Consider the following 13856-nt stretch of genomic DNA (forward strand, 5'->3'; position numbering starts at 1 on the left):
TGATATCTCTGCAATTGTAACAGCATCCTCTGCAGGCGAGCAGGTGCACTGCCTAAAGCTTTCTTACATCCTCCACTTCTCTGCCAGGTTTCCTTGGAGCACAAGAGGACACGGGGGTCGAAAAGAATCCCACTTCTGACACCATGTAGTGTCTCTCAGGGAAACTCTGGACCTCGGCAATGAGGAGGAGTAGTCTTCACTGGGCAGCAGCAATAGTTTATTAAACAAATACACAAAGCAGCGACATTGCGCCACAAGGAGGATGAGAGGGAGTAAAGAGAGAGTCCTGGGGAGGGGAATAGAGTACAGCTTAAATACCTGTATCCCAGCTAATGGGATACAGGTGTGCACAATGAGATTCTCCACTCATTCCCCACTTAAAGATACATACATCACACTGTCCAATGGTAGAACCAGCTGTGGCAGCTACTCATGCAAATTGTTGTTGTTGTTCAGTCGTTCAGTCATGTCCAACTCTTCGTGACCCCATGGACCAGAGCACGCCAGGCACGCCTATCCTTCACTGCCTCTCGCAGTTTGGCCAAACTCATGTTAGTAGCTTCGAGAACACTGTCCAACCATCTCATCCTCTGTCGTCCCCTTCTCCTTGTGCCCTCCATCTTTCCCAACATCAGGGTCTTTTCCAGGGAGTCTTCCCTTCTCATGAGGTGGCCAAAGTACTGGAGCCTCAACTTCAGGATATGTCCTTCTAGTGAGCACTCAAGGCTGATTTCTTTAAGAATGGATAGGTTTGATCTTCTTGCAGTCCATGGGACTCTCAAGAGTCTCCTCCAGTGCCATGCAAATACCAGCCTCCTAATCTTCCTCCTTGCTCACTTGCCATTTTCTTCTGGGTGGCACACACAGCGGAGGGGCTGGGTCCCAGTAACTCCTATCTCTCCCCCCCCCCCATACCTACTGCTTCACCAAGAGAGAAGGCAAGCAAAGAGGTAGGGGAGAGTCTGGGCCAAACGACCAGCTGATGGAGGCTCCTTGCAACTAGGCAGTCGCCCTCCTGGCAGGAGTAGGCAGAGATAGCAGCTGCTGTGGCTTCCTCCTGTCAAGACTCTCTGTCAGCACTGGGAGAGGAAAGGCGGGCTCGACTTCTCTTTGCTGAGCAGGGCAGGGCAGGGGAGAGGGCTGAGCCCACTAGGGGAAGGTGACCCAGCAATCCCCCACTTCACCCTGCCTACAAGCAAGCAGCCCTGCAGCATCCCCGCTGAGAGCTCCCGCCCCCGCCCCCGCCCACTGGGAGAAGCGCAAGAGCTGGGGCTGAAGCGAACACTCCCTCCCGCTCAGGAGAAAGACAACAGCGGCGGCGGCGGCGGCGGCGGCGACGTCACGCGCTGCCCGGAACTCAGCTGGGTTTCCAGCAGAGCGGCGGGAGGAGGAAGCCAAGCGTGGAACAGCCGGATGAATAATGAAAGCAGAGTCCCGCGCTGATTGGCTAACAGAGGCGCCTCCCGGCGAAGGGACTCGCGGAGCTCGCCGGCGATTGGTCGGCGGCGGAAAGTGTCGACAACTAGGGGCGCGCGGGCGAGAGGGAGGGGGCGGGGTCAGGCTCGCAGCCAGCAGCTGGGGCAGGGCTAAGAGCGCGGCGACGGGAAGAGGCCGGATCGGTCCCAGCAGTGGGCAAGGGGCGCAGGGCGGTCTGCAAGGTAGGCCGGGAGGCACCGGGGGGGGGGGGCGAGCCGGACGTGCCGGAGCCTCGCTTTGGGGCGGAAGGGCTCCGCCGCGGCTCAGGTAGAGGTTACCTCTAAGCATGTGCAGAGTGTCCGCTCCATCCGCCGCTTGAAGGGTGACAGCTGGGGGCGAGGCGCTGCTCCGAGGAACAAATGCTTCCCTTGGGGAATCAAAGGCCGAGTAGGCAGAAATGCTTTAGTCAGGATGGGGTCGGCGAGCGGCTAGGAAAGAGCAAGTAGGTGGGAGGAAGAGGCTGAGAAGTGGCTCATCTTGGTTGCGGGGAAGAGGTGGCTTCGTGCGTGCTGGTGGAGGTCTGCTTTATCGTGCCAGCTCTATGAGCCTTGGAAGGAGTGGTGGGTCATGGGAGCGAAAGTTGCCTCTTGAAGGAGCCGGGAAGTCTGCCGTCATGTATAGAAGGGGTGTGTGTGTGTGTGTGTGTGTTAATGCGTGTTCGGTTTCCTGGACTTCGGATTAACTCAAGGTGTTGGGTCTGTTTGCTCTCCGTGCTCCCTCCAAAAAGTGTGAGGACTAGTCTGCGCGCGCCCCTGATATAGGTTATTGCCCCTGAAGTATTTATTAGGTACACTTTGCAGGCCCTGCCCCAGTGGCGGGGAGCGTCTGGAGAGATGCGGGGAGCGTCTGGAGAGATGCGGGAAACGGAATAATTGTAGGGCTGTTGCAGGTGGGTTGGAAACCCATGCTGTTCCCTCAACTACAAGGAAAACGGCTGCTGAAAGCTAGGGTCCCATCTGCACTATGAATTTAAAGCGGTTTTGTACCGATTTAAACAGTCCTGGTCCCCTCCCCCTTCCGCCCAAGCATCCTGGGAAGTGTAAGAGGACTTGAGAGGACTGAAAGTTGTGAGGAGAGTTGAGCGTCAATTCCGGGAATTTTCTGGGAAGAAGGATTGATTGTTAAACCTCTCTGAGATTGTGAGCCGAATGTGTATGTGAGGGGGGAGGGGTGTCTCATGACAACTCTCAGCACTCTTATAAACTACAGTTCCCAGGATGCTTTGGGGGGGAACGCACAATGGTTTAAGGCATTCTTTAAAAACTGCTTTGAGGTTTTTTGGTTTTTTTTTAATCAAGCGGTGTATGGCAGCTGTCACCTATGCAGAGCTAGCTGATACGGTGTTATCTGGGGTGCATTGTTCTTGGTTCTTCCTATCATTCAACAAACAAGGAAGGGTTGGGGCATGGCTTGACATCCACATGCCTCTTTTTTGTGGGGGTGGTATCCCTGTTGCTGGAAGTTATAAATTGGGAAATCCCCATTTTTATTTCTCTCTTCTCTCACCCCCCCCCTCCCCGCATCATTTCTTTATCTGGCAATACAAACACAGTGTCCCTGAACTTGAGTCTTCATAAAAATCAGATTTAAAAACAAAGTAGAACTGGAGCCAGCCTCCCAATGGGCTGTGGGAGATTCTGACCTGGTTTTGTAGTGAAGTGATGTTTTGCGAGGTTGACCCCCCCCCCCCTTCTCACTGACTTATTCTGTTGCTAGCTAAATTGGGCGCTGTTGTGTAGCAAAAAAACAAACAAAAAAAAAACACCACTAAACTTTTAAAAAGGCTGACAGGAAGCTTCTGTTTGCACAAGTGTCTCAGTAGGCCAAGTGTGGGGGAGGTTGCGTTATGGTGCAAAAGCAGCTCTGCTGCAAAGCTGGCCAGTCCAAGGGTTACGATCTGGCAGTGAGGCCTTGAAACTTCTGTCGATGTTTACCTTTCTGTTTCAGAAGGAAGGCCTTCACTACTTTCGAGGTACTTCGGCTTTTGCTCTGGATTGCATTGCCAGGTTTTGATGGGGACAGGAGGTGCTTGGCTGCAGGGGCGAAGCAAGGGGGTGGGGGCAGCTCGGCCCAGGTTCCAGGGGAGGGGGGTGACACTTTGGCCGCTCCTCTGTACCCCGCCCCACTGGGCGGGCCCCGAATTGGGGCATGCTGCCTTTCCCCCCTTCCAGTGGCTTTTTTTCAGTGCGAGGGGTGGGCCAGCAAGGAGGGAGCGTCATGCCAGCGACAAGCGTGACGCCCCCTCCTCGTTGGCTCGCGCCGAAAGAAGCAGCCGAAAGGGGAGAAAAAAGGAAGCAAAGTGGGCGCGTTCTCCCCTTTCGGTTGCTTCTTTTGGCGCGAGCCAGCGTTCAAGCGCCCGCTATGCTTCCCTTTTTTTCCCCTGCGGAGGCATGAGCAGCCGCGGCACGAAGGGGTGCCGGGTGGCGGCTTCGGGAGTCTCTGTAGCCTGCAGAGACTCCCGAAGCCACCACCCGGCATCCCCGGGGTGGGGTGTCGCGCTGTGCACGTGCGTCATGATGTCATGACGCACGGCCATGCCGCGATGCCCCGCCCCCAGGGGTGCCTCTTGGCTTCCCGCCCTGGGCAGCCAAGGGGCTAGAAACGCCCCTGCTTGGCTGCTTCCAAGGTTGCCTGGGATGCCTGCTGGAACTTGCAAATTCCCAAATTGTCTTTAAGAAGCTTCTAGCAATAATTTAAGAATGTGCTCCTTCCCCAGAGCATTCAGATCTCTCAGGGGGGTTCTTGCATGGCTAGGGAAGTGGCTGAAGAAGGAGCTTGCTCTTTTGACTGTGGGTTGCACAGGCAGGTTCCCCCCCCCCAATTAGTTTATCTGACCCAAGTATCCCCTGTATAGACATTACAATGGCTATTTAATTGAGGGGGCAGGTTAAGCGATGATCACTTTCTCCTGCCTACGGCAAGGTGCTTGCTTTCTTAAAAAGGGATGGGGAACCTGTGGCCTTTAAGAAGTCTGTTGGCTCCAAGCTTTATCATCATCCTGTACCATTGACCATGCTAGCTGGGGTTGATGGGAGTTGTAGTGCAACAGACCCTGGAGGGCCACTGTCCCTGGTTTAGGCATTGGGGCATATTTCTTGTTCTGTCCTCCAGGATAACCACAGGGAAATGGAAGTGAAGAGCAGAAGCATAGGCTAAGATCTTGCAAAGAAGCAGGAATGTCCTGCTGTTTTCAACTTATCTGGGCACTTAAAAGATGCAGTAATGTCGCATACACTCCAATGTTTTCCCGATGAAAATGGGAACATCCTATTCCATAATAATAGTAATAATTTATTATTTATACCCCACCCATCTGACTGGGTTCCCCAGCCACTCTGGGCGGCTTCCAACATATATATAAATGTTTTAAAACTTCCCTATACAGGCCTGCCTTCAGATGTCTTGTAAATAGGTTGTACAGTTACTTATCTCCTTGGCTTAGAGATCGCATACCCTCCAACATTTCTCCTATGAAAATAGGGACGTCCTAAGGAAAAGTGGGACATTCCAGGATCAAATCAGAAACTGGGTTGGCTTCTGTAAATCTGGGACTGTCCCCGGAAAAAAGGGACACCTAGAAGGTCTGATATTGATGTTCCAGTGCCCTGACTTCCATGTTGTTGACTGTGAGGTGTTTGCTGCGAACCAGTATTCTTTCTCTGTCTCTTTCTCCCTCGCTTCCCCACCCCCTTCTGGTTTGCAGTAAGTCAGTTTTATGATTCCTGGCTGACTCCTGTTGCTGCTGTTCTCCCAGCTGGCGTCTCCAATGTCAAAACCACAGTGCAGTGTTTGTCTCTGGACTGAGTTTATAGAACCCAAGGTGCGAAAGAAGCGACATCTTATACAGGAGCTTGGTTATAAAGATCAGGACAGCTATTCTGTAAGCGTAATAATCCATCATGATCCAGCACAAAGCCCTTGGCTATGTGGAACAAATTGAAACTTGTTAAAGGTCACACATGCAAAACAACTTTGCTTTCATTTTAATTCTTTCCCCAAAATAAATGGAAATGAGAGCATTTATTTGACCGGTGGGGGGGCACTCAGTGTGTCAAATCTGGCTTTTAAAAGTCTGACACAGTGCCAGCTATTAAGAACTGGTCCTGCTTGGAAGTCAGGATTTCTGATGAGTCCTTTGTCAGAGGCATGTCTGTTGTAGTAAAGAATTTTGGCCAGTTGAAGTGAGGCCCTTGAGTTAAACCAAAAGCTTTTGCCCCATACGTCATGTGATAATCCTGCAAACAGATATCTGTTAGGTCTTCTTTAAAATGCACATGTATAAAATGCAGCAAAATAACATATCTTTACAATAATTAAATTTATCTTAGCCCAGTGGTTCCTAATTAGGGGTCCAGTGACCCATGGAATGCACCCAGGGAGTCCGTGCCCCCATCCCTTACCTACCCCCAACTAATTTTTTTGTATTTTTTGCATAGTAATATCACAAATTTTATTGTCTGTTTTGGTGCTGTATGGTTTTTCTTTTTCTTTTGTAATACATTTTTATTAGTTTTCAATTAAAGTCCAATAATAGCCTCATTATAACAATGCCAATTTATTATACATTTATTAATACCAATCATTCTAATACTGGGTACCGAATTATATAATTTAGTTAAAGTGGCCCCTGGGTGATAGATTTGATGGTTTGATGATTTTCTTTATTTCTGCGTTCCAAAATCTTATTAGTTTCAATTACATTCCAGTCATAATGATAATCCCTTATACAACAACAGCAATATTAATAACTTTTATTTGTGTTGGCACATTAAATGATTTATAAAACGGCAAGTGAGGAACTCAAGCTATATCCTTATTCTTGCTTTGTGTGGCAATTATTTTGTCCATGGTGTTTCTTCCTGTCCTTGTAAGATGTTATGTCTTTCTTTCCTCTGAATGTTGCTGTTATCCGTCATGCCATTGGCAGAGCTGATATTCCATTGTTGTTTCAGAAATTTCTCCATTGCTCCGTCCCATGCTTCGTTGTTTTCCACCGAGAACTTTTAACAACAGCTGCAAAAGTGACTCTGTCCCAGTAAATAAATTGTTGTCACCATTTTTCTTCTTAGCCTGTGAAGAAGAGCAGTCTGTCGAACTGCAGATGATTCAATAAAGAACCTTAGCAGCCACTTGGCAGTTCACAGATTCCTTTCATCCTTCCTTCCTGCTGAAGATATATGAGCAATTATACTTCCAATAAAATAAAATTCCATGTCCTCTTAGCATTATTCACTTCATAAATAATAAAGGATGGGGAAGAGTCAGCTCTAAGTTTCCATCGTAAACCTTTTACAAAGTAGAGCTTCCCTCCCTTTCCCCCTTTTTTTACACACACAGTTACATTTGGTGTTATATTCCATGTTTATACAGTAATCCTATTTCTTCCATCCTTGCTTGAACAAATATAATTTGAACTAACATTCAGAGGACAGTTGCCAAATCATAAATGTGGAGAAGAAAACTTTAAATAAAGAAACTGTAAGCTCCCCCCACCCCCAGTCTTTTGCCCCAAATGAAGTCTTATCTCAAACCTTAAATCCTTGCAGTTGGTTTGTTCCGCCATTTGTGATCTTATCTCTTCTAGCACGCGCCTGTACTTTAGTCCAAATTAAGCTCTAATTAACAGGAGAACCTCTGCTTCTTAATGGCGGCAGCGGAGGGTTTTCGGCAGGTGAAGTGCTTTTGCACTCAGTGTCTCCCTGCCCCTCGCATTCCATGCACTGCTTTATTCTACCTAACTCGTAGAGTTGGAGAGTGCCTTCAAGTCCACACACACCCTGCACCCTACAGGATGTTCAGAGCTAGAGTGTCCTGTATCTCAGGTGGCGCAGTGGGTCAGTATGCTTGGCTCTTAACCAGAAGGTTGGTGGTTCGAGCCCACCCAGGGACATCTGTGGGCAGGATTCCTGCATCGCAGGGTGTTGGGCTTGGTAAATCTATGGGTACCTTCCAATCATACAGTTCTATTATTCTATGAATAGGTGACTGCCAAGCCGCTGATTGAAGAACTCAGGCTGACAGGCCAGGAGAGGGCATTTTCTGTGGCAGCTCCTCATTTGTAGAACTTCCTTCCCCACAGGTGTGTGTCTGGCACCTTCAGTATGGAGCTTTTGGTGAATGCTGAAGACATGCCTCTTCACTGTGGCTTTTGACACTCGACATGTCTTATTTTTAGGGACGCGGATGGCACTGTGGTCTAAACCACTGAGCCTGGGGCTTGCCGATCAGAAGATCGGCTGTTCGAATCCCCGTGACGGGGTGAGCTCCCGTTGCTTGGTCCCAGCTCCTGCCAACCTAGCAGCTCAAAAGCACGTCAAAGTGCAAGTAGATAAATAGGTACCACTCTGGCGGGAAGGTAAATGGCATTTCCGTGCCCTGCTCTGGTTTCGCCAGAAGAGGCTTAGTCATGCTGGCCACATGACCCGGAAAAACTGTCTGCAGACAAATGTCGGCTCCCTCCGCCAGTAAAGCAAGATGAGCACTGCAACCCCAGAGTCGTTTGTGACTGGAATTAACTGTCAGGGGTCCTTTACCTTTACCTTTTTATGTCTTATTTTTTAGGACCCAGCTTGTTTCTGTGATTGTAGGTGGTTTCGAACTGCTTTTAATGTTGTGCAATACTTTGTTTTAATATCAGTATTGCATTTTAATTGTTGCACCATGGCCTGACCCCTTAGGGTGAAGGGTGGGTAATAAATTGTAATATTTATGATAATATCTCCAGAGAGAGAGAGAGAGAGAGAGAGAGAGAGAGAGAGCCAGCCCACCTGCCAGGCAACAGTTTCCAGCATCAGACTGATCTAATCATGAAGAACTTTTTAATGTTAATCCAAAATCTAATCCTGCCCTCTGGGGCGGAGAGAACAAGGCTTTGTCATGGCACTCCTTCATTACCTGAAGCGATTTCACGATGCAGCCACCACACCCCTCAAGTCTTGGCTTCTCCAGAATAGATATCCAAGTCTGTAGCATCTTCTTTGACAAAATGTCAGTATTTAGTTTGCATTCTGAGTTTCCCAGGGTGCTCAGAAAGGTGTGTCATAATGTTTCTCGTAGAAACGGTGAGAATCCCAGAGTCCATCCCTTCAAATGAGTGGAGAAGTGTCACTCAACTAGGAGAGGCAGAAAGTTCAGTGGCCGTCTTTATTTCGAAACAAATGCTTTCAGTTTTCTTTGCTTGTTGTGGCTCTCCCAGCACTTTGCTTTTAGTGGTTCCCTAGCCATGTGCACAGGAAATGTTTCTCAAAGTGAGAAGTGGCCAGTGCATTCAAAGCTGCATTATTTTCCTCCACGTGCAGAAGTGCTTTCAATTGTTTCTTGGTGTATCTGGTTTCTGTTCTCTCTCTCTCTCTTTTAAGCCTATGAAGAGTCCTGCTGCAGCAGGCCAATGGCCCATCTCGTCCAGCAGCCTATTGTATCTCACATTTATCAGCACCCTCCCTCATCCTGCTCCTTCAACCGCTTGAAGAAAAGCATGGGGCAAGTTGACAGATGGGACCCCTGCAGATTCAGATTATTAACAACCACGTGCAGAAAGCTCACACGGCCTGTAGCCACTGTTAGAGGTGGTGTTTGTCTTGGGGATCCCATCTTTGTGGACACCTTCTAGCTCACTGGCCTCGTTTGCTTATACAGTGGTACCTCAGAAGTTGAACGGAATGCGTTCCGGAGGTCTGTTTGACTTCCAAAACGTTCGGAAGCCCCGTCGGATGTTTGGGTTCCAAATAACATTTGCAAACCGGAACACTCACTTCCGGTTTTGCAGCATTCGGGAGCCGAAACGTTCAACTCGCAAGGCGTTTGGGATCCAAAGTACGGCTGTAATGCTAAGCCCAAACCATAGCTTAGTGAGCAATTGCAACCACTTCACTACCCTCCACCCCACAGTCCTGCCGCTGAACTACCTGGCTGGACTAAGCCATTGTTTGGCTCAGTGTGTCATCCAAACCAGCACTCATGGTTTGTCTCCTCCAAACAAACCATGGGCAGTTAACTAAGTACCTTGGAGCCACTTGGATTCACATGCAGCACTGAGCCAAATCACGGCTTTGCTCTGGGTAGCCTGACAGCATCAGAACCAGGGGAGTAATGAAGCAGTCAGTTTTTTCCCCTAGGCACCTGTACCTATGCATGTTCTTGCTGTGTTACATCCAAACCAGACAAGGGACAAATTTCATGCATATATATATATTTAAAACAAAATAAAACATGGCAAGTGAAGTGTCTTAATTGCGCTTTTAGATTTTAATCGTTTTTGTTTGATACGGTATTTTAATAGTTGTATTTGTTTTGTGAGCCACTCAAGAGAATTTATATTATGGATTGGCTATGTGCCACCAGCCTTTCCCCAGCCTCCCAGTACTTTGCACTACAAATCCCATCAGCCTCAGCCGGCTGGGGAAGTCCTGCTTCTTTAAAATCTTTCTCTCGGCCCAGCTTGGCTTTCGTGCAAACATGATGAGTCTGCTGCTTGCAATGTGGAATCAAAAGCATTTCCGGATCCACTGTGCAGACTGCTGGCTTCTTTCAGTTTCCATTCATGGTTTGAAAAAAGAAGACCGCTCTGAATTGTGCCGTGGTGGTGGTTGTTCTTTGAGACTGAAATGTCTACCCTCTCCCTTCCCTGCTGCCGACTTATTTCAAATGATTCTTGACCCTCAGGAAACTGAAAGATTGGAACAGACAAGTAACAGTTCTTTCCTCCTGGGCTTCATTGCTAGCTTCCAAATGACTTGTGCGTGGAACAAATCCGAAGGCAACTTCCTTGTCTCTGGGGCAGTTCCCAGCAGAGTCTGCCTCCTGCATTTCCCGTAAGCCCCTTTCCTGCTTTCCAAGGGAGTTGCTGGAGGCTGGCTTTGGGGGCGAATGAGTACAGAGATTGAGAATTCATCCCGTGCTTACCGGTCAGGACTGTAAAGGTACAGTGTTGTTGTGGGAGGGGTGTCCTGTGAGTTTCGTTTTGTTTCATGCTCCGAGGGGGCTTTTTGAATGTGGGTGAAAGTAAACGTGACTCGGTGAATATGGTAGGTTTGCCAAAAGTCCTTCAGGTCTGTTCTGCAGATGTGATGGAATGAGGTGCTGGCGTGAATCGCACCACAGCAAAGAGCTGGTGGGGAATTTCTTTTCTTTTTTAAAAAAAGAACAGCTATCTCATTTTAATTCTGGACGACCTGTCGTCCATTGTAAAAGCCTTTGGCTATACAGTATACAAGAAATTTATTTAAATGGAAATATTTTAATTCCGTAACTAGAAAACTAGAACTGAAAAATGGATGTGCTAGTTTGTTTACTTCCTAGGAGGTATGTGTGGAGGAGCGTCTGTTTGGTGTAATGGTGAGAGTGTCTGATTAAGACTTGGGAGACCAGGGTTCGAACCTCCACTCAGTTATGAAGCTCACTGGGGAACCTTGGGCCAAACACTCACTTTTAGTCTAAACTACCTCAAAGGGTTGTTGTGCGGTTTAAATGAAGAGGATGAAAACTTAGGGTTGCCATATGTCCGGAATATCCCGGAAATATCCAGAATACTGCAGTCGAAAGCAGTGTCTTTATAAGCCACTTAATCAAAGAGCTCCCTAAAGTGGTGTACAAATAAAATTCAGCTAACCCAGCTAAAATCTGCAGAACAATTAAAAAAACAAACACACAAAAAATAATTATTAAAGCACAGATAAAGCCAGACAAACTTTTAAAACAAATACATTATGGGTAACTGAAATAATGTATCTTGTTAAGCAGCCAAGGCCAGCCAAAATCTGTTGGCATCTTAATACAAACAAACAAATGAAGTTACTTGTTATTTGCATAGCATCTTTTTTGCAATTCAGCAGATTAATTAGTTTATGGGGGTTGACTATGGCTTCTGTCCAGAACAGATGCAAGCAATTTACTCTGTGGCTGATAACTTGCAAATTAGGCAAGAATTATTTTGTCACTCCAGACCCACAAATGCAAAATATGGCCTTCCATGGGCGTTTGAGAATAGCGGCTCTTTTTAAGTCAGTTACCTGCATAAATTGAAACCAGAGGACACTTACCGAAACCATGACCTGTCAAATAATTTTCCAAGCAATGCTGCCATTTTACGAATGTGGTTGTGTTAAGGGCATTTTGTCACTTGAATACGTGCCAAGTGATCCTGTATCTTCTTACCTTGTCACCTCTGCTCGTTTTAATTTGTAACTTGACAGGAGGAGCAGGCTAGCCAAAATGAAATCATCATTGCAAAAAACTGCTGTACTGGAGGAAGTAATTGCATAATTGCCTTATGTTGCGCTTTTTTACAAGTATTCAAAATGCCACACACGCACATTATTTCTATACAATCCTGTGGGGTTTTTTAAAATGTATATCAGCCTCTCTCTTTTTTCTTTTCTTCCTTGTGTAACTCTGAAAAGCAAGAGGCAAAGGTGTTGGGTCAGTCCCAAATGCTATTTATTTGAGCCAATAATGGTTAGTGCTACTATGAACTCTTAATGGCACCTTAAAACTCCTCCCTGTTCTTGTAACTCTGGACTTTTTGCTTATATTCCATAATTAGTAATTCCTGGGGTTTGGGTTTTTTTCCGCCTGAGAATGAAGGCTACAACCACACACAGGCTGCGTTTTTCAGATTTTTTGATGCTACAGAGAGAGAAAGAGAACAGGAATCGAGACTTTTCTATGAAAGAAAAATATTTACGTATATGTTTATGTATATAAGATAGGATGTGTGTCTGTGTGTATTTATTTGTTTATATGTGTGCTTGTATATGTCTCTGTACACACACACACACACACACACTGTCCTCTCAGTTGCTCTCTCACATTCTCTATATCTGTGACACTATATTCCTGTATTTACTCAAAGTCAGAGCTTGTAATCTCAGGAAGGACCACAAACCAACGGCACCAGACCCACTGCCCCTGTTTGTTAGCCTGGCATCACTCAAGCTGGAGTGGTGCAATTGTTAGTGTTGGACTAGGACCTGGGAGACCAGGGTTCAAATCCCCACAAAGTCATAGAACTCACTGGGTGACCTTGGGTCAATTACCGCCTCTCCCCTTGTGTCCCCTTGAGCTCCTTGGAGAGAAAAAGTGGCATGTAAACGTAACACCAAAACAAATAAGGGGGCTCACAACCATTTCTGATTGCAACAATAAAATATGGTAAATATATGCCGTGCTCGAAGCGTGGGTTATAAATTCATAAATCAATTTAAAATAAATTTTAAAAAACTACATTGGGCAGCTGAGATTTCCTCCCCTCCCCCAACTACTAATTTAGGAAGGAATATCTGATGGAACAAAATATCAGAAGAACAGACTTTAAAATGATCTCAGAATTCTCAGCTTTTTTAAAAGCCCTTTGCATGCCAGCTCTTTTGTGACTGTCCCCTACACATTCTCCAACCCAACCACAGGTGTGTGTGTGGGGGGGTGATGCTCAGGCTTTTGTGAACCAGGTGGTTCATTATACTTCATTGCCACCTCTTTAAAAACATTTTTAAGAGTGTCACAGCAGTATATTTTCCCCTTATTTCCCCATATGGTTCTGCCCTAACCCAGGACTTCCAGCATGTAGCCTCCATGCATCTCTCCCCCCACCACCACCCACAAACTTCTATCATGTCCTGCGTTTACCATGCTCCTCTGCCTGTTTCCACAGTTGGCTGTTGCAACAACATACAGCTGCACAATGGGGCATTGCCCTCCCCCCACTTCTCAGCTGGCCCTCACCTGCCTGTCTTCTTACTTGCAAGCAGTCAGTGGGTGGCTGTGCTTGACATGGGCTATGTCAGGCATAGGCAAACTCTGGCCCTCCAGATGTTCGGGACTGCAATTCCCATCATCCCTAGCTAACAGGACCAGTGGTCAGGGATGATGGGAATTGTAGTCCCAAATATCTGGAGGGCTGGAGTTTGCCCATGCCTGGGCTATGTCTACTGCTGGTCTCCCTGCCTTCCAGCCTACCAGTCCCAATGGGCAGTAATACCTACCACGGGACCCAGACTTCGTGGGAGTGTTACCAGGACGGGGTCCACCTCCAGGCTGACTTTAGCTGCCACAGAGGAGAAAGACATCTTTAGAAATCTGAACTCGAGAGAACTCTGGCTGGCATCCTCTCGTGAGATTCTCCGTGTGGGGAATGTAAATGGTACAGAGACTATATATATATATATATATATATATATATATATATATATATATATATATATATATTCCTGGGGAGGAAGGGTTGTGGCTTCCTCGGTAGTGCATCTGCTTGGCCTTTACAAGGTGTCAGGTTGAATCCCTGGCATTTCCAGTTAAAAGGGGGGAAACAGGTGCCCTGGAAAGCTGCTGCCAGTCAGAGTGGACAATACCAGGCTAGATCCACAGGTATTCTGAACTAAAATTAG

The 13856-nt window shown here is 47.2% G+C and overlaps 1 protein-coding gene across 2 annotated transcripts in view; it reads left to right on the forward strand.

Moving 5' to 3' along the window:
• The first annotated feature begins 1539 nt into the window (after positions 1 to 1539).
• Positions 1540 to 13856, forward strand: part of STAT3 (signal transducer and activator of transcription 3) — a 43445-nt gene continuing 31128 nt past the window's right edge. Inside the window, exon 1 of one of the 2 annotated variants that reach the window (XM_033168937.1) lies at positions 1540 to 1658. The gene's annotated coding sequence lies outside the window, so the exon portion shown is untranslated. Of the gene's footprint in view, positions 1659 to 10059; positions 10395 to 13856 lie in introns of those variants that run through there. The other variant, XM_033168939.1, reaches the window with a different exon arrangement.

This window comes from Lacerta agilis, chromosome 14 (assembly GCF_009819535.1).
Source record: "Lacerta agilis isolate rLacAgi1 chromosome 14, rLacAgi1.pri, whole genome shotgun sequence".
Lineage (NCBI taxonomy): Eukaryota > Metazoa > Chordata > Lepidosauria > Squamata > Lacertidae > Lacerta > Lacerta agilis.